The sequence below is a fragment of the Trichechus manatus genome, unplaced genomic scaffold (assembly GCF_000243295.1).
Source record: "Trichechus manatus latirostris isolate Lorelei unplaced genomic scaffold, TriManLat1.0 scaffold00114, whole genome shotgun sequence".
NCBI classification, from domain to species: Eukaryota; Metazoa; Chordata; class Mammalia; order Sirenia; family Trichechidae; genus Trichechus; species Trichechus manatus.
In genome coordinates, this window is record NW_004444050.1 from 6,545,642 (window position 1) to 6,566,122 (window position 20,481).

At 45.1% G+C, this 20,481-nt stretch overlaps 1 protein-coding gene across 1 annotated transcript in view; it reads left to right on the top strand.

The window, feature by feature from the left end:
* The window catches only part of VOPP1 (VOPP1 WW domain binding protein), a 132,875-nt gene that overhangs the window by 83,417 nt on the left and 28,977 nt on the right, over window positions 1–20,481 (top strand). The window lies entirely within an intron of this gene.

Sequence of the window (20,481 nt, forward strand, 5' to 3'; positions counted from 1 at the left end):
GAGGAGACAGACAGAGAGAAGGAAAATGGCCTTGTGAAGATGCATGTACAAGTCAGGGAACAACTGGGACTGCCAGAAGCTGAGAGAGACAAGGAAGGATCTTTCCCTAGAGCCTTCGGAGAGAGCAGGGCCCTCTGACACCCTGCATTTGTGCGTGCTTTTAGCCTCCAGAACTGTGACTCAATGAGTTTCTGTTCTTATAAACCACCCAGGGGATACTGCGTGGTTTAAAGTGAAGAAAGGTGCGCGTCAGGGCTGTGTCCTTCCACCACACCTATTCAGTCTGTATGCTGAGCAAATAATCCGAGAAGCTAGACTATATGAAGAAGAACGTGACATCAAGATTGGAGGAGTCTCATTAACAACTTGTGTTATGCAGATGACACAGCCTTGCTTGCTGAAAGTGAAGAGGATTTGAAGCACTTACTGATGAAGATCAAAGACCACAGCCTTCAGTATGGATTTTCCCTCAACATAAAGAAAACAAAAATCCCCACAACTGGACCAATAAGCAACATCATAATAAATGGAGAAAAGATTGAAGTTGTCAAGGATTTCATTTTACTTGGATCCACAATCAACACCCATGGAAGCAGCAGTCAAGAAATCAAAGACGCATTGCATTGGGCAAATCTGCTGCAAAAGACCTCTTTAAAGTGTTGAAAAGCAAAGATGTCACCTTGAAGACTAAGGTGCACTTGACCCAAGCCATGGTGTTTTCAGTCGCCTCATGTGCATGCAAAAGCTGGATGATGCATAAGGAAAACCAGAGAAGAATTGATGCCTTTGAATTGTGGTGTTGGCGAAGAATATTGAATATACCATGGACTGCCAGAAGAACGAACAAATCTGTCTTGGAAGAAGTATCGCCAGAGTCTTCCTTAGAGGCAAGGATGGCAAGACTACGTCTTACATACTTTGGAAATGTTATCAGGAGGGATCAGTCCCTGGAGAAGGACATCATGGTTGGTAAAGCAGAGGGTCAGCGAAAAAGAGGAAGACCCTCAACAAGATGGATTGACACAGTGTCTGCAACAGTGAGTTCAAGCATACAGACAATTGTGAGGATACTGCAGGACCAGGCAGTGTTTCGTTCTGTTGTACATAGGGTTGCTATGAGTCAGAACGTAGTCGACGGCACCTAACAACGGTGACAACAACATAAATCACCCAGTTTATGGTGTTTTGTTTTAGCCATCCTAGGAAAGTAATGCACCACACACCAGGCTATTCGTTAATTCCTCCAGCATTTACTAAGTGCCTTTTATTTCCAGATACTCCACCGAAGGGGAAGGGAGCCAAGTTTAGGGACCACGTGAAGTCAAAGACGAGCGAGGCAAGTGCCTGCCGTCTGAGCTCACAGCCCATGGCTTGTCCAGCAGCATCCTGTGCCCGGCACCAGACATGGGCCATTCTTCCCAGTACGGCTCTTTTCTATCAATTTTAGCCAGGCCACTTTCAGTCCCTATTCCAAAGTGTTGCATTCAACTTTGAAGCTTCTTTTAAAGTACTTGCATTACCCATCTTATTGTCTGTCTCTGGGATCATTTCTGTTATGAATAGTTAATGCTGTGAGGGACTAAAGTGCTGTTTGCAGGTGTCAGATGGAGATCCCAGAGACAAGCTTCACAGACCAGTGCAGGCCATCGTGTGGTAGCCTGCGCACTGGAGCTGGAGGGGCCAAGGTCACTGAGATACAAGGCCATCTCTGACCACTAGGAGGCGCTGGTATGGGCTTCTGTTGAGGCTCTGTAGTCAGATGCTGGACTTGGTGTCGATTCCCCGGATATAGAGGGCAGCTGAACTCCATCTGCCAAGCTCTCCTCAGGGCAGCGTTTGGGACTTCAGCGATATACGGTGGAGGGGTGGACGAGGGGGTGCTACCTTAACCGTGCATTCCTCCACACACCCCTTTCCCAAACACTTGCCGTTCTGCTGTGATGAGGCTGCTGAGCACAGCCTTTCATTAGCAGCCTGGGAGAGAGGGTGTCTGCCTCGGGGCAGACACTGAAAGGCAGAGTTTTGCTTCTCTCTGGGTTCTTGTTGTTGGGTTTATCAGTGATCATTCCTGGTGTAAGTTGGAGGATTTTCCCTGTCTCAGAACGGGAGAGAGCTTTCATTGGGGATGCTCCTCCTAAGAGCTCTAGACCCCTAATGTGATTGTTCTGTGTGTTTTCTGTAACCTGATTTCATTAACTATACGTTGTGAGTATTCCTCTAAATCAGTATATAAATCAACCTCATTTTTTAAAATAGTTGCAGATTATTCCCTAGGGATGTACCATAATTTGTTTAAGCAGTCCCCTATGATTATTATATATTTCGATAGTACCGTTTTTTCGTTTGTTTTTTCTATTAAAGGTCCACAGTTCTCCTGCAGTTCTGCAATTCCTTATCTGCAAATATGAAAGTAACATTTTTTAATAATCCACTTGGCAGCAAGAACAGATTTGAACAGACATGAGGCTATTTATATTCTTTTTAAAATTCTACTTAGTATGATGTTTTGTGTATTTCAATGCCAGTCCTGCTGGTAGCATTATGTAATACATAGTATATATGTATCTCATTATTTATGAATCCAAAAAATTCTGAATTCTCCACATAGCTGGTCCCAGGAGTTTTGGATAAGAAATTGTAGACTTGCTGCAGTACTGTGGTAAATGTTTTTCTATATTTATTTTTATACATTAGAACTTATCTTTGTCATCAGATGAATTTGCAGCAATAGAATTTTTAGATCAAAAGCTATACTTATTTTACATTTTAATAAATACTGCCGGACTACTTTCCCCAGAGGTTGTAGCGATCTAGTCAGGCCCTCAGACAGCAGCTGTTTGAAACACCCTCTGGAGCACTGCATTTTCATCAAAATGTACTTTGTACTCTTTCAGCTCATGTTACTTAATATATTGATCCCATCTCTGGTGAATTTCCTTCCTATTGCAACATCACTTCTGTTTAGTGCAAAACACTTATGATGTGCCAGGAATCACAGTCGACACCTGGGGCATACACAGATGAACGAGGTTGGGTTGTTCTTAAGCTCGTGGTCTGGTGTGGAAGACATATGCTTTTAACAGTTGACAAGGGCTGTATAAGTGGAGGCCCAGCTGAGAGAGGACCATGACGTTTGGGGGAGGACGGTGTTGGGAAAGAACTCACAGAGAGGATAATAGTTTTTAGAGAGGATAATAGTTTTAGCTGATCTTTGACGGGTGAGGAGCAGTTTTAGAGCAAACAGCATGGAATAATGAAGGTGCACGGTGTCTTTGGGGGACCACAAGGCTAGAGTTTAGGGTGCCTGGCACATGACAGGAGATGAGGTGAAAAAATTGGGGTGAAGTTCTATGAGAAGGGTCTTGAATGGCCTTCTAAGGAGTTGAGACTTTATCTGCAAAAAGCCAGACAGTGCCATTAGGTCAGGCTTTCAGAAGGCTCTCCAGCAGCAGTGTGGGTCTTGGAAGGGAAGTAGAAAAGAGGAGGCTATTGCTGTAGAACGGGCAAAGTGTGGAGACTCTGACCCTTTTAGTAGAAATGGGGATGACAGACAAGGCGGTGGCACTTGAAAAGGAGTCGTAGAACTGTTGTGGGGATAACCCCATAAACCAAACCCATTGCTGTCTAGTTGATTCCAACTCATAAAGGATGTCAAATAACTCAGAGGTTTCTGATGTCTCCCAGTGTCTGGTAGCCCTGGGCGTTTCTTGGCATTCCTTGGCTTAGATGCATCTCCGCTTGGTGTCTGTCTTCTCCGTGTGTGACCTGTCTCTGTGTCTGTTCTTCCTTTTATAAGACACGGCTTAGAAGCGATTATGACTAGGGCCCACTGTTATAAAGTAGGTGGCTCAAACTATGTCTTCTTTTACAGATACTAAAATGGATTCAGGAAGGGTCAGTACTTTGTGAAAGGCAATAATAACATCGGTCCTTGTCAGAGAATCTTCTAGAATAGATTATTAGGGTGGTGTTTTGTGTTCATTTGGAGCTAGTTTGAGGTTGTCCCGCTAACATCCTATCAGGTTTGTCTCTCTCTTTTTTTTTTAATGGGACAATGAGACTGGGAGATCTGTGACATGACAGAGTACCTGGGTTTCATGGAGACGTTTGATAGGGTCTCACTTGATGTCTCAGCAGATAAGATAGAGAATTCAGGTTTAAAATAAATAGGCCCACTAGGTAGATTTGTAACTGATATAATAGATGGAGAGCTGCCATCGAATCAGCTCCAACTCATGGCAACCTTATGTACAACAGAATAAAACGTTGTCCAGTCTTGCATCATCCTCACAGTCACCAGTATGTTTGAGTCCGCGTTGCGGGTATTGTGCCAATCCATCTCACTGAGGGTCTCCCTCACCCTTGTTGACCCTCTGCTTTACCAAACATTATGTCCTTCTCCAGCAGTTGATCTCTCCTAATGATGTGTCCAAAGCAAGCACCTTGTTAATTTAACTGTTAACAAAAGAAAAACTGTATTTCCCCAAACAAGGTCACATTCCCAGTTACAGGAATTAGGACTTCAACGTATCTATTTGGACACAATTCAATCTATAACAGAGCTCAAAAAAAAAAAAAAAATAATCCTGACTGATTCAGTACAAATCTCTGGGGAGTGGACTGAGGCATAGGTATTTTTTAAAAGCTCCAGTGATTCTCACGTGCAGCCAGTGCTCTCCAGAGCACTCACCGCAGCAAGTGACCACTTGGAACTGCAGGGCTCTGTCCTGGGCCTCCTCCTTCCACAGAGAAGTTATACCTGTGTATGAGGGGTTCTGCAGGGGCTGAGACTTTGTGTCGTTTCATTTAAAGGAAAAGAATTGGGCTGTGGGGACCATGGTCTCGGGGACGTCTAGCTCAATTGGCATAACACAGTTTATAAAGACAATGTTCTGCATTCTACCTTGGTGAGTAGCGTCTGGGGTTTTAAAAGCCTCTGAGAAACCATCTAAGATACTCCACTGGTCTCATCCCTTTGGGAGCAAGGGAGAATGAAGAGAACAAGATACAAGGAAAAGATTAGTTCAAAGGACTGAGGGACCACAGCTACCATGGCCTCCACCAGACTGAGTCCAGTACAGCTAGATGGTGCCTGGCTACCACCACTCACTGCTCTGACCAGGATCACAACAGAGGGTTCTGGACAGAGCTGGAGAAGGATGTAGAACATAATTCTAACACACACACAAAAAGACCAGATTTATTGGCCTAAAGGAGACTGGAGAAACTCCGAGAGTATGGCCCCCAGACACCCTTTTAGCTCAGTGGTGAAATCACTTCCGAGGTTCACTGTTCAGCCAGGGTTGGACAGCTGCATAAAACAAAATGAGACTAATGAGGCACTGCAGTCCAGGGACAAGGGCTAGAAGGCAGAAGGGGACAGGAAAGCTGGTGATAGGGAACCCAAGGTTGAGTAAGGACAGTGTTGATGTGTTGTGAGGTTGTTAACCATTGTCATAGGGCAACGTGTATACTAACAGTTCAATGAGAAACTATTTTGTTCTTTAAACCTTCATCTAAAGTGAGAATAGCAGCACAATTGGAAGAGCGTAGTCGATGTCACTGAACTATGTATGTAGAAATTTTTGAAATGGTGTATCTTTGGCCATGTATATTTTAAAAAAAATAAAAAAAAAAGGTCGAGAAGGGAGAGGGTTAACATGTTGTGGGATTGTTAACCAATGTCATAAAACAATATGTGTACTACTGTTTAATGAGAAACTATTTGTTCTGTAAACCTTCACCTGAAGTACAATAAAAAAAAAAAAAAGAAAAAGAACTTTCTCGTGGCATGTTGGAGTACTAAAGGAAAGGCTGGAGATATAATCTGCCAGGTTATCCCATAATATGGCTGGAAATAAATATATTTATTTTAAGGAGCCCTGGTAACACAATGATTAAGAGCTTGGCTGCTAACTGAAAAGTCAGCAGTTCGAATCCACCAGCCACTCCTTGGAAACCCTACGGGGCAGTTCTGCTCTGTCCTATAGGGTCCTATGAGTTGGAATCGACTCAGTGGTAACAGGTCAGGGTTTTTATTTATCTTAAAGCTTACTGTAGGCAGAATTGGTGGTAAGGAATAGATTTCAGGATGATAGACTCAATGTTGGGAAAGAGCTGGCATAAATCATCTGATATGCATCTGAAACGGAAGAGTGCTTAAGAGAGTTAGTAGAAAACTCTCTAAACTGTACTGATGATCACAAATGATCTCGTTTAGGAGGGAAGAGCCAGGAATGCTCAGGAAGCTAATATTCCCAGGAAGCAAGCAGTCCACTGAGCTCAGGTGGAAAGCAGTGTCATCACCCAAGGCAGTCAGAGTGGTGGACGCCTCTATGAAGGCCGCCAGCAAGGCGTACGATCTAAATGAGCTAAAGGCTAAAGGAGAAAAACTGCTCAAAGGGCCAAACGGGGCTTGGATGTTATGTCTTCAGGGAAAAATATGGACAAGTAAGTGATAGGTCTGTTGGAATGTTGGTAGACAACAAAAAAAGGTCAAATTAGAACGTCTCACCACAGGTTTTGCTTTTGCCTCCTCGGCCAAAGAGAGTGGCTTTTAAAATAAAATAAAACCAGAACGAAGCCTGTTGCTGTTGAGTTGATTCCCACTCATGGTGACCCCGTGTGTTACAGACTAGAACTGAGTTTCAGAGAATTTTCTTGGCTGCCATCTTTATGTTAGCGGATCACCAGGCCTTTTTCTGGAGTACCGCTGGGTGAGTTCAAAGCGCCAAACGTTAGGTTAGCAGGTGATCGCAAACTGCTCGCACCATCCAGGAACCTTAGCTTAAAATAAACCAAAAAACCAAACCCATTGCCATCGAGTTGATTCTGACTCATAGCAACCCTATAGAATAGAATAGAAACCTGGGTTTCCATGGCTGTGGTCTTTACGAAAGCAGCCTGCCACATCTTTCTCTTGCAGAGCAGCTGATTGGTGGGTTTGAACCACAGACCTTTCGGTTAGCAGCCAGGCGCTTAACCACCGCACCACTGGGGCTCCCCTAGCCTAAAATAGGAGTGAATTTTATGCACTAGGAGGCGGCAGGTGTGGATGGGGGGAGGAAAAGAGGAAGTTTGGCAGCTGAGCAGCAGCTGGCACCTCTACTAGGTGCTGTTCAGCTTCTCTGAAGTCTCGTGACATCAACAGTTATGTTTCAGGTAGTGAGGAAATTGAGAAATTGTAGAAAAGGAGAAGATGAAAAGTATAGCTGTGAAGAAAGAAAATCTCATTCTTGTATAGCATTTTGCAGTTTACAAAGCATTTTCACATTGGATCCTTTGATCCTATAAAGTAGGTAGCTCAAATTTTGTCTTCTTTTACAGATACTACAGTGGATTCAGGGAGGGTAAGTGCTTTGTGAAAGGCAGTAATAAAATTGGTGCTTGTCAGAGAATCATCTAAGATAGATTATTAGGATGATGTTTTGTGTTCTTGGAAGCTAGTTTGAGGTTGTCCTTCTAATGTCATATCAGGTTTGTCTTTTTTTTTTTTTTTAATAGAACAGTGAGACCGGGAGATCTGTGACATGACAGGGTACCTGGGTTTCATGGAGACGTTTGATAGGGTCTCACTTGATGTCTCAGCAGATAAGATAGAGAATTCAGGTTTAAAATAAATAGGCCCACTAGGTAGATTTGTAACTGATATAATAGATGGAGAGCTGCCATCGAGTCAGCTCCAACTCGTGGCAACCTTATGTACAACAGAATAAAACGTTGCCCAGTCTCGCATCATCCTCACAATCACCAGTATGTTTGAGTCTGCGTTGCGGGTATTGTGCCAATCCATCTCACTGAGGGTCTCCCTCACCCTTGTTGACCCTCTGCTTTACCAAACATTATGTCCTCCTCCAGCAATTGATCCCTCCTGATGATGTATCCAAAGCAAGTGAATTGGACAGTGTTCTGATGTGATCCGTAAGGTTTTCATTGGCAATTTTTTGAAATCAGTCACCAGGCCTTTCTTCCTAGTCTGTCTTAGTCTGGAATCCTCACTGAAACCTGTCCACATTGGGGACCCTGCTGGTATTTGAAAGACTGGTGGCATAGCTTCCAGCATCACAGCAACATGCAAGCTACCTCAGTACAGCTAACTGAGAGACAGGTGGTGGAACTGGTATAATAATTGTACCTATAAAATCATGATTAATAAAATACAACAGTATGGAAGGAAGGTCTCTAGTGGAATACACAGTTGGCTCCATCATCAATATTTTGTCATTGATTTGAATGAAAATATGGAAGGCATGCTGTAGCAGTCATATTTACAAATTATAGGAAGATGAGGTCTTGATTCATCTCCCCCCCCACCTTTTTAACTGAGATATAATTCACATACAATAAAATTCACCCTTACACAGGTGAGGTGATGAAGTGGATCTGATTGCTCCGGGCCCAGAACAACTGATTAGAAGACATCTAGCTGTGAATTGGTCCCTGGGTGGCACAAATGATTTGTGCTTAACTACTAACCTAAAAGTTGATGGTCCAGACCACCCAGCAGCACTGCAGAAGAAAGGCCTATGATCTGCTTCCATGATGATTATAGCCAAAAACCCTAGGGAGCACAGTTCTACTCTGACACACGAGTCCGCATTGTGGGTATTGTGCCAATGCACCTCACTGAGGGTCTCCCTCACCCTCGTTGACCCTCTGCTTTACCAAACATTATGTCTTCCTCCAGCAATTGATTCCTCCTGATGACTCTACAGAATGGGTTTGGTTTCTTTTTAGTTGTGGGTTGTATCTTGTGCCTCTATATTAATGCTCAAATTCTCCCTTCTCCCTGTCTCTTTTCCCCTCCCTGTCTACATACCTCTATTCCTTGTGTCTCAGGCATTCCCTCCCAATCCATACAGCTAGATGGGCCCGCTAGCCCAGGATTCATTGAGTGTGTGGCCATCTCTTTCTTCCTTTGATTTTCTCACTCCAGGCAGTTTGCCAGACTTTGGTGAGATCTCACGTTTTGGGTTACAGCTTTAGGGTGTGTAAAGATTCCACTGAGGTCTCAGACCCAAGCTTCATGCTCTGGCTGATATTACTGTGGAGCTATTGGACACTGCCATGTGCTGCTCTTCCCAAAGTCATCTGCCATGGATCATTGCAGAGAGGAGGAACAGCAACTGGCCTGGCCAGGTAGTGTTTGGATTCCTGGGTCTCAACAAGACTTGACTCGAATTCTTCACTTAAGTGAAAAACCTAGAAGGAAGAATGAATGCCTTTAGTGACAGAATGAGGCTGCGGAAGCTCCTGACAGGCTGGAATAATGGGCCAGATTTCATAAGATTAAGTTTTATGATGGTTAAGCATAGGACCCTATATTTAAGTCCCCAAACTGCACTGTACCAGTACAGGTTGGGAAGACAGGATGTGCTGACTGAGAAAAGCTTGGAAGTCTTCACTGACGGAAAGTTCATTATGAGTCAGCAGTGTTTTGGCGGCTAAAAGAGCTAATCCTGCCCTAGGCTGCAGTAGGTGTGGAAATAAGAGTGAACTGGAATTCATTCTGATGATGGGAAACTAAGATTGTATGCAAACTGGGCTTGCTTTCCTGGAGAAGAGAAGATGTGGGAAGGTATGAGAGCCCCCTTTTCACACTGAAAGAATTGGCTGGTTCAGTAATGGCCCTGCGAGTTGCGAAGAAGGCAGCTGGGTCCAGACTTGAATTCTGCCCATGGAAGATGCTACTGAATCGTGGAAGGAGGGTGGCAGGTCCTGCCTCTGGAGATAGCAGGGAGCGGGCAGCTTCTAGTGGGGAGGTTAAAAGGGCAGTCCAATCACTGCGGGTGGTAAGGGGTGAAATCCTTGGTACAAGAAGGTACAGACTCTCCAAGACCTTACCAGGAGGCTCATCAAGGGCATGTGGGTGGGCTGAGGACCAAGCCGACCTCAGCCCAAGTTCCACTTCCTCTTTAAAGTTTTGTGCTGAAACCTCATGGGTTTCTGTGTTTAATTTTTGCAAGGATCTCAGTTCTTCGCAGATTTCATTGAAGTCTCTGACCACCCTGAAATTCAGTGGTTCGGACACTGCAAGCCTCTGTGAGCGCCTGCTGCATGCCTGGCTCTATGAGACACTGCAGACAATGACAGTAAAAGTCATGTGAGAAGCAGGTCCTGATGTCAGGGAATCTATCGTTTTGTTGAGGCGACCAGGCCAGCCTATCAAAGTAAACAGCTTGGGACTGGGTAGGAAAAGGAAGTGTTGTGTGGACAAGTATAAAAAGGGAGAGTTTGGTCTTCCAAGGGGAAAGGATTGTCCCTTTTAATGGAGTAGTGTTGACAGGAGTTTGTTGTCTTTCTTTGAAGCCATGCCAGACCTCCATCCTGAACACTTTACTCATATTTCAGTTGGTCTACCAGGTGCAGGGGGGATGCTTTTCCACACAACAGTTTAAATAGAACTAATTACCCTTTGACACCCATGAAAAAGTTTACATACTAACATTCAGCTATTTCTTTGAAGAGAAAGTTCTTTGTGACTTCAGAAACATTGAATATTCCCCAGCTTAATACATTATCCATTTCTACTCTTGAGATTTATGTGACCTAAAGGCTAAGAATAGTCTTAAAAGCTAGCAAGTGGCCATCTAAGATGTATCAATTGGTCCCAATCCACCTGGAGTAAAGGAGAATGAAGAACACCAAAGTCACAAGGAAAGTATTAGCCCAAGAGACAGAAAGGGCCACATAAACCAGAGATTGCATTAGCGTGAGACCAGAAGAACTAGATGGTGCCCGGCTACCACCAGTGACGGCCCTCACAGGGAACACAACAGAGAGTCCCTGATGGAGCAGGAGAAAAGTAGGGTGCAGAACTCAAATTTTAGTAAAAAGACCAGACTTAATAGTCTGACTGAAACTGGAAGAACCCCAGAAAGCATGGCTCCCAGACTCTCTGTCAACCCAGAACTAAAACCAGTCCCAAGGCCAACTCTTCAGACAAAGATTAGACTGGACTATGGGACATAAAATGATACTTGTGAAGAGTGTGCTTCTTAGCTCAAGTAGATACATGAGACTGAATGGGCAGCTCCTGTCGAGAGGTGAGATGAGAAGGCAGAGAGGGTCAGGAGCTGGTTGAATGGACATGGGAAATCAGGGGTGAGAAGGAGGCATGTGCTGTCACAGTATAGGGAGAGCAATTAGGGTCACATAACAATGTATGTATAAATTTTTTTATGAGAGACTAACTTGAATTGTAAACTTTCACTTAAAGTACAACAATTAAAAAAACAAAAAAGGCTACGAATAAATGTGTCCAGTGACCAGACAGTCTTCTCTCCTGGACAGTGCTAAGCAGGACACATGCTTACCTTAGACTCCCAAGACTCCAAAAGGGACCATTGTTGTTGCATTTGCATTGAATCGCTGCTGTGGCACCTTTCTAATTTGTGGCAGAAATTCTTCCAAACATATGCTTCCTTTTATATTACGCATTCTAAGAACACATCACTTAGTATTTACTAGGTGAGGGAGGCATACACCTTGATTTTATCTCTGAAATGTACATAATTACAAGTTAACACCTACTGGGAGTGGACTCTCCCATCCTCTGATCTTATGGGAAACTGATGTCTGGTTCCTAGGACGCAATGAAGGATGCTCGGCCGACAGGAAACGATTCCAGGGCTGCATTTCTGCAGATGAACCTGCTCTTTTCACTTTCTGGAAGGGGTTGTGTGTGTTCCCGAGTCCTGGGCTTATAATTAGATATACTGAAGGGTGGATTTAGTTAAGAGCAATATTTGTTCCTTTCTACTGAGAGTCTGAGAGTTTGTACATCTGGCACACAGAGTAGAGCGGGAAGTGGAAATCCTGTTCTCTCCATCCTGGTCTGTCTGCATCCGGCACGGTAGAGGTCATGGGCTTGGTCTGGCAGGTGTCCTTCAGAACGGCAATGCCATTTCCAGCCTAGGGCGCTACGAACACCAGACTCAGTGCATCGGACAACGCACTTATTTCATGTGCTAGCCTGCCTGTTAGTGTTTACTACTTTTAATTAAGCTGAATGTTACACTTAACGTTCTTTTAATAATTACTGCTGTTTTGAATGTCAACAGGTATATACTTAGGGCCCCAATTTACCAGCAGGGTCACTGGGAGAAAGCAGCAGAGAGGACGGGGTAGCAGTGTCACGCCAGGGGTAATTGCGTGCTACTTCAAGTGGCTGGCACTCGGAAGCCAGCCAGAGCTGCAGATGAACGACAAGGAAGCTTGAAGTGATGGGTCTTCAGCTCAAGATGGGAGCATAAAGGATGGTCTGTGTGTTGAGAGCAAAGAGCAGAGAGTCAGTTGACAGTGTGCATTTGCTGCTATTGTTCCAGACTTGGATCCTGAAAGGAGAGCTAGGGCACTCAGATGTTGGATCTTGACAACAGAGTCATTTGAATTAGGAGCTCGCAATCCATTATACTCCGAATCTTCTAGGATAGATGAGTTCACAGGCTGAGATGTATATGTCTGCAGCCCAGAATTCTAGGCAAGGACAGAATATGTTTAAAGTGTACAGATATTCTTGTCTCCCTCTGATGTGGGAAGTGGGATGCTGCATGGGCCTAGGTGTCAACGCAGCAAATAGTTCCTTTAGCTGTAACTCTGAACAGGAAGCATTTTAGCAGATTCAGCTCTTGAAAGTCACTACATTTTACCTGTCTACCTGCTGTCTTAGTTTCCTGGTGCTGCTGTAGCCCATGACCCCTTCTTTCCCTCCAGCTTCTCTCATTTTGAATGGAAATGTCTATATTGTGTCTGGGAACCCCAGTGACGTAGTGGTTAAGAGCTACAGCTGCTAACCAAAAGGTAGGCAGTTCGAATCTACCAGGCGCTTCTTGGAAACTCTACAGGATAGTTCTACTCTGTCCTATATAGTCGTGAATCGACTCGACGGCAACGGGTTTGGTTTTTTTTTTTTTTTGGTATCCTGTGTGTCTGTTCCACCATTGTACTTTGGAAGCAGATGACTTGTACTCTAGGTTTCAAGGGTCCACAGATAAAAAGGAATTGTGCCCCAGGATGGAATGTGCCCAGAGTCTCACTCTTAACTTGATTTAGATGATTCAGAACCTGAGATTTGGGATTTAGAGTTGATGTTGAAATGGGATGAGACTTTTGGGATAATATGATCTGGTGATTACGTTTTGCTAGGAAAGTACATGAATTTTGGAGGGATCAAAGTGTGGAATGTTATGGATTGAATTGTGTCCCCCCAAAATATGTGTTGGAATTCTAACCCCTGTACCTTTGGAAGGAGCCCTGGTGGTGCAGTGGTTAAACAGTCAGCTGCTAAGCCAGCAGTTGAACCCACCGGTTATGGTTAAAGTGCTCATTTGCTAACTTGAAAGGCTGGCAGTTCGAACCCACCAGCCACTCCGCTGGAGAAGGATGTGGCAGTCAGCTTCCATAAAGATTTACAGCCTCGGAAACTCTGTGGGGGCAGTTCTATTCTGTTCTGTAGGGTCGCTATGAGTCGGAATTGACTTGAAGGCAATGGATTTGGGATGGGTTATACCTGTGATGTAATCCTGTTTGGAAACAGCATTTTCTGTGTTATGTTAATGAGGCCATACCCGTGTAGGTGTGTCCTAAATCTAATCACTTCTGAGTTATAAAAAGAGCAGATTAGACACAGACACATACACACAGGGAAGACAGATGCCACGTGAGGATCGTCTACAAGCTCAGGAAACAAGGAACATCCAGGGCTACCAGCAAGGAAGGAGTTGGCATGGCTGAGACGCTGATTTGGACTTTTAACCTCCCAAACTGTGATAAATGTCTGTTCTTTAAAGCCACCCACTTGTGGTATTTGTGTTCCAGCAGCACTAGGTTACTAAGACACCTGCTTTCCTCCTTTACTAAGTTCATGGTTAGCAGGCTGGGTAGACCCCAAGAACCTGTTCAGCCCTGGCAGTGCCTAGGGAAGCTGTGGCAGGCCTGGCCATTGTCACGAGAAAGCCCACAGAGAGGGATATGGGAGACCATCAGGGGGCATAGGACCGGAGAGATGGGAGAGAAACTGCGCTCGGCTGGCAGGGTCACAGTCTGGGTCCTCTAAGCCATGGTGTCTGTCGTCTGTGCTTTCCACCTCTCCTCAACCACCTGCACCCTCGTTCTGCACCCCTGAGGCAGAGGCCGTTGGTGAGTAGCCAGGTGAGCAGGCGGCATCGTTGGAGAGGATCTTCATGAGAGTTGTACCTAGAGAGTCTGCTCATTGCAGGACAACTTACAGTAGCATTGAGAGGAAAGTGGCAATAGCCAGAGCTGGGACTGGACCCTGTGTCACCCAAGCAGAAGGTAGGGAGGGCCTGAAAGAGGCCTTAGCCCAGCACACTGATAGCAGGAAGTGACCTTATAGTCAGGGAATTGGACCTTAGGCCACCCAAAACTAGCCAGGAGGATAAAAGAAGCAGATTCTGGACAGCAGAAACTTGAGCCTGTTTGCTCTGGACTTGGGGTATCCACAACAGTAATTTGAAAAACTACGTTTTCTATTGTAGCCTGTGCACACGTAGGAGTCCCTGGGTGGCGCAGATGGTAAGTGCTCAGCTGCTAACCAAAAGTTAGTGGTTCGAATCCATCCAGAGGTGCCTCAGAAGAAGGTCCTGGCAATCTAATTCCATAAGATTACAGCCATTGAAAACTCTGTTGGAGCACAATTCTAGTCTGACACATGTGGGGTTATCATGAGTCAGAATCGACTCGATGGAAAGTGGTTTGTTTCTGTTTTGGTAACCCCTTGATTTTGAGTCGATTCTGACTCATGATAACCCCACGTGTCAGAGTAGAATTGTTTTCCATAGAATTTTCAATGACTGTAATCTTATGGAAGTAAATCACCAGACCTTTCTTCCATGGCACCACTGGGTGAATTTGAACCACCAGCCTTTCAGTTAGTAGCTGAGAGCAAACAGTTTGTGCATGCATGTGTATATATAACTGAAACATAAGCTTCCTGAAACAATAATTATATGTGATGCCCTCTGATTTTTTTAAGTCAATGTTTACCTTTATAAAATGAATCAAATAAGTCGATTTCACAGTCCACCAGTAAACCACAACTGTTCCAGTGTAATATTGTAGTGGCATTGGTAGTTTACTCTAAATCAACCTGATATTTTTGCCTAATATCACGTCTTCTTGTATTATTTCTGTCTTTTTATAATTAAATTGTCTGCTAACTGTACTGAGTTATTGACATAGAATGGTTTAGACTTTTCTTCGGAATCTTTACAGTCTATATAAAATTCCAAGTTAAAAAAGAACCTCTTTGGATGTTATTGGAGCCCTGGTGGTGCAGTGGTTAAGAGCTTGGCTGCTAACCAACAGGTCAGCAGTTCAAATCCACCAGCCATTCCTTGGAAACCCTATGGGGAGTTCTACTCTGTCCTATAGGGTCGCTATAGGTTGGAATTGACTCAACGGCAACAAGTTTGGTTTGGTTGGATGTTACTAGAGGGTGGTTGCTGAATCCCTGTCTGGGGGCCCATCCCAGGGACCACACTGTGGACAAGGCAGATAATGCAATGCCTGCCAGGGTGATTTCCCTCCACTGAGCCAGCCCTGCCATTTGCCCAAGGATCACTGTGCATTCTTCGTATTGTCTATGTTATCATTAAAAAAACAGTTGCCATTGAGTCAGTTCTGACTGATGGCAACCCCATGTATGTCAGAGTAGAACTTTGCTCTATTGGGTTTTCACTGGCCAATGTTTTCAGAAGTTGATCACCAGGCCTTTCATCCAAGGTGCCTTTGGGCAGATTCGAACCTTTTGATAAGCAGCCAAGTCAGCACCTTGACTGTTTGCACCCCCAGGGGCCTCTTCGGTTATCTTGGTTGTGCCAAATCCCTCCCCCCTCCTCTGAGCTTGATTTGCCTTGAGGGAAATGTTCCTGTCCACATTAATCTTCACCCCTCTCCCCATCAACCTCTTTGTAGCTCTTAGTCATTCCTCCACTGCCCCCCATCTCTTTGTCTTTTCCAGTTGGTTCATTAGCATGAGCCAAATTGTTAGAGGAGTCTTCCACTGATCACTGCTAATGAGTGCAATCACAACACACTGTTAGCAGACGGCTGCTATGGCTTGGCCCACAGCACCTTATGAAAGCAGGGCCAAGGGAAAATAGGACATTCACCGTGGGGAGAGAAGGTGGCACTTCAGTAACAAAAGGCCTCAGTTTGCAAGAGCGGCAGCGTCTGTAAAATGCGGTCCCTGAAATGCTGACCAAGTCTGTTCTCGGCTTTAGCAGACTGACCTGGTCTGAGATGAGGCATGGCATCCCAGATGTCTTGTTTTCTAAGCTTATTTCAGACATGGAGGTAACACTGTTACTGCACTAACGCAGATTGGAGCCGCCTGCCACAGTAGCCAATTTTGAGACGGGGTGAGGTGAGCAGCAAGATGTTTATTATATATCGATATATAGGAGACAGAGGGGAATAGATTCCTCCAAAAAACCCATCGCCCCTACTGGAGATCCGCTGAAGTCTTTTACAGGGACAGGATTATGGATCTTTTGTGGTAGTTTCCCCTTGAGGTAATGATGTCTTAGATGAGTTAACCTTCTACCGGTATTCTTAGAGGTTATCTGGTAACATCCGACATCCTGCTTTTTCTTGTCACAAGATGGGTGCTCTGTTTGCTTTTTCATTCTTAGATCATTATCACTTGTTTTCTACCCTCCAGAGAGGAACATCGGTTAATCTCAACCCTTTTTGTAGAGACTGGAGAAACAAGATCATGAGACAATGTGGCAGTTAGCAATAGGGAGTAAATAGTAGTGAGCAGGCCTGTGCAGCCTCTTCCAACGCTGCTCACCTCATAGAAGGATGCATTGAATATTACGAGACATTTGTGAAGCACTTTACCTGGTGTCTGGAATGTAAGAAGTGCCCATAACCTGTAACCTTTGTTCTTGTCTGTGTTAGTTTTTTATTGCTGTGTAACAAATTACACAAATTTAGCGAATTAAAACCGCACATGTTTATTATTCTGTAGTCTCTGTAGGGCAGGTGCCTAGACACGGGGTTCTCTGCTCAGGGTCTCACAAGGCTAAATCAGGTGTCGGATGGGCTGTGTAGAGCTTGGGGTTCTCTTCCAAACTCATTCAGGTTGTTGGCGGATCTCTGTGCCCTAGCTGGCGGCCAGGGACCATGCTCAGCTCGTAGACACCACCCTTAGGTCCTAAGCCACTTGGCCCTCTCACAACAGGGCAGCTAACTTTTCAAAGGCCGCAGAGAATTTCTAGCTTGCTACGGCAGAGCTTTGTGTAACACACCATCTTATATAATGTTCTGTAATCATGGGAGTGACTATCCCATCACCGTTGCCATATAATGTAGCCTAATTGAGGAAGCGACCATCCCATCATATCCTCAGTGCCCTCCATACTCAAGAGGAGGAGATTTGACAGGGTGTGTGTACCAGGGAGCAGGAGTCTCGGGGGCCATCTCAGAATTCTGCCAACCACATCATGACACCATGAATGTAACAAAAGTGCTAAGGACTCTTGTCTTTGCAAATTCATGATAGAAAACAGTCCCCTCTCTTTTAGTTTTCAGTTAATTGCCTGAACTCCAACCGAAAACCAAGCCCATTGCCTTCAAGTCGATTCTGACTCATGCTGACCCCATGTGTTGCAGAGTAGAATTGCTTCTTGGGTTTTTGTTTGTTTTATTTTATTTTTTTGGCTGTAATCTTTAGGAAAGCAGATTGGCAGGTCTTTGTTCATGGCACTGCTGCATGGGTTCGAACCACCAACCTTTAGGTTAGTAGATGAGTGCAAACCATTTACACCACCCAGGGGCCTCGTCTGAACTCCACCTACCCTAAAAGCAAGAAGTCCTTTATCTCCCCTGAGTCTTCCTCCCTCCCTCCGTCCCCTCGGCACATTCACACCCCTGAATACCAGTTATTCAAGTTTCTCTGGAGGAGGCACACCAAGGAATTGCTCTTGAAGACGTTTTTGCAGACAGTGCTGTTTGTGCAGCCCACATTCAGTGGGGTCCCCCACGTAGGGCATTTGTTTTATCTTATACCCTGTGTGTCATGAATTGAATTATGTCCCCCAGAAAATGTGTGTATCAATTTGGCTAGGCCATGATTCCCAGAATTGTGTGGTTGGCCTCCATTTTGTGATTGTAATTTTTTGTTAAAGAGGATTAGGGTGGGATTGTAACACCACCCTTACCCAGGTCTCATCCCTGATCCAATGTAAAGGGAGTTTCCCTGGGGTGTGGCCTGCACCACCTTTTATCTCTCAAGAGATAAAAGGAAAGGGAAGCAAGCAGAGAGTTGAGGGACCTCATACCATCAAGAAAGCAGTGCCGGGAGCAGAGCGCGGCCTTCGGACTGGGGTCCCTGCGCAGAGAAGCTCCTAGTCCAGGGGAACACCGAAGAGAAGAAGGCCGACAGAAAGAAAAAGCCTTCCCTTGGAGCTGAATTTGGACTTTTAGCCTACTTGAACTGTGAGGAAATAAACTTCTCTTCGTTAAAACCATCCACTTGTGGTGTTCCTGTTACAGCAGCACTAGATGACTAAGACACTGTGCTTAGCCCCTCTTCTCCCAAGTGCCGCCGTGGGGCTTGTGTGGCCACGACTGGGGCAACCTGCAGCGCCACCCCCAGAGAACCAGCACTCCCACACGAACCCTGGGGCCTTGTGCCGGTTCAGGTCATTGCCAGATTGGCTTTCTTCCAGGTCCACTCACTTCCTCCAGGTCTCTGCTCAGATGTCACCTCTGGGAGGTCATTCTTGAACACTGTGTTTAAAATTATGTTACCTGCTACCCCTCCCCCAAGCTCTCCAGCTCGCAATAGCTGCTTTATTTTTCACCACGGAACTTTTTGACCATCCAACACAGTTCCCATTGTTCTTGTGTATTTTTTTTTTCTCCTCTAGAAAGAGAACTCCCCCATCAGGGTTTGATTGCTCTGTCCCCAGGACCCAGCGCAGAGCCGAGCTCCTTGCAGCTCCTCAGTGGCGTTTGTCAGATGTACGGATTGTGACAGCTAGCAGCATTTTTAAGCATGCGTCTAAGTGACTGTGCTAAATGTTGGTTAAAGCAAGTTAAACAGACAAATGTCACTAGCTTATGGGAGCATCTAATCAAAATCTTTACAGTGTAGCATGCCAGGTAAACCAGTTGCCATTGTGTCAACTCTGACTCATGAGGACCCCGTGTGTGTCAGAGTAGAACTGTACCTCACGAGGTTTTCAGTGGCTGCTTTTTCGAAGTAAATTGCCAGGCCTTTCTTTTGAGGTGCCTCTGGGTGGACTTGAACCACCAACTCTTCAGTTAGCAGCTGAATGCGTTAACTGCACTTCTCAGGGACAAATTCATATTAGTGAGCCATGGAAAGACTGGATGAAAAAACATTCATATTGCCTGGAGAAATGCTTTGTTTGTGTGTATGTGGTGGTGGTAGGAGGTGTCTCAGCTCAGTATGTCCTATAAATAATAGAGAATTTAGGTGAAACTGGGTACTGGGTAGTTAAAGACAGGTAGAACCAAGTCCAAGAGGCTTAGTGAGCTGCTAAGGACGAACCACCAGGTGAACCAGGATTGGAACTTGGGTCTGATGATTTCCAGATCGATAGTATTTCCGCTGTTCATCCAAACTAATTCTTCCCAGGTAGTTATTTTCTCTGCATTTTTCTACATAAAACAAGCCCATTAGTACTGGAATAATCTATAAATTCAGTGCCCAAGATCTTGGATCAAATATTGTATTTCTTTTTTAAATTTCTACTTACTTTTTTTTGAAGAAGAAAGTTGACAGGAACCTAGATAATAATTATGTGATCATTTTGAGAAGCAGCCCCCTGCCCCTCGCCATTCAGCTGCCACTTGGACTGAAGTCCGCTATAGCAAAAGCTGCTCTGTAAATACCAAAGTGTAGAGCAGAAGGGCTTGAGTGTCCACAACTTTTTCTCTTTTCAAAGGAAAATAGGGTTGAGGAAGAGCAAAAACGTTGGAGGCTGAGTTGAGTTATCCGAGACCTGCACTAGGTCTCGCCCTGGGCAAGGGCCCTTCTCAGCCAGCTCTTCTGAGTGAGGAGCAGCTCCTGAGTGTATCCATGCCAGCCTGTCTCCTGCTGGGGACCCCGAAACCTCCAGTAGCCCTGGAGTGTGTCGAGGAGGGGGGCAGCATAAGCAATAGTGATCCTTGTTGGCACTTTAGGTAAGGATGATGTCCTTAAGACATGACACAGAACTGTGGAGGGGTCCTGCCATTCTACGCATTTGTACATGAGGAAGCTGCAGCTCACAGAGGTTGAGTACCACAGCTGCTAAGAGGCAAGACCAGGACTCAAGCCCCCAGCCCACCCCACCCCCCCATTTGTCTGACTCCAAAACCTCTGCTTTGACCTCAGCGGACTTGTTGGTGAGGCATTTCCATCTTTTGACCATGGTAGGGGATTGCAGACAGACGAAGCAAGATTCAGTGTCAGCTTATGCACCTGTCGTGGGGCTTCCTTCT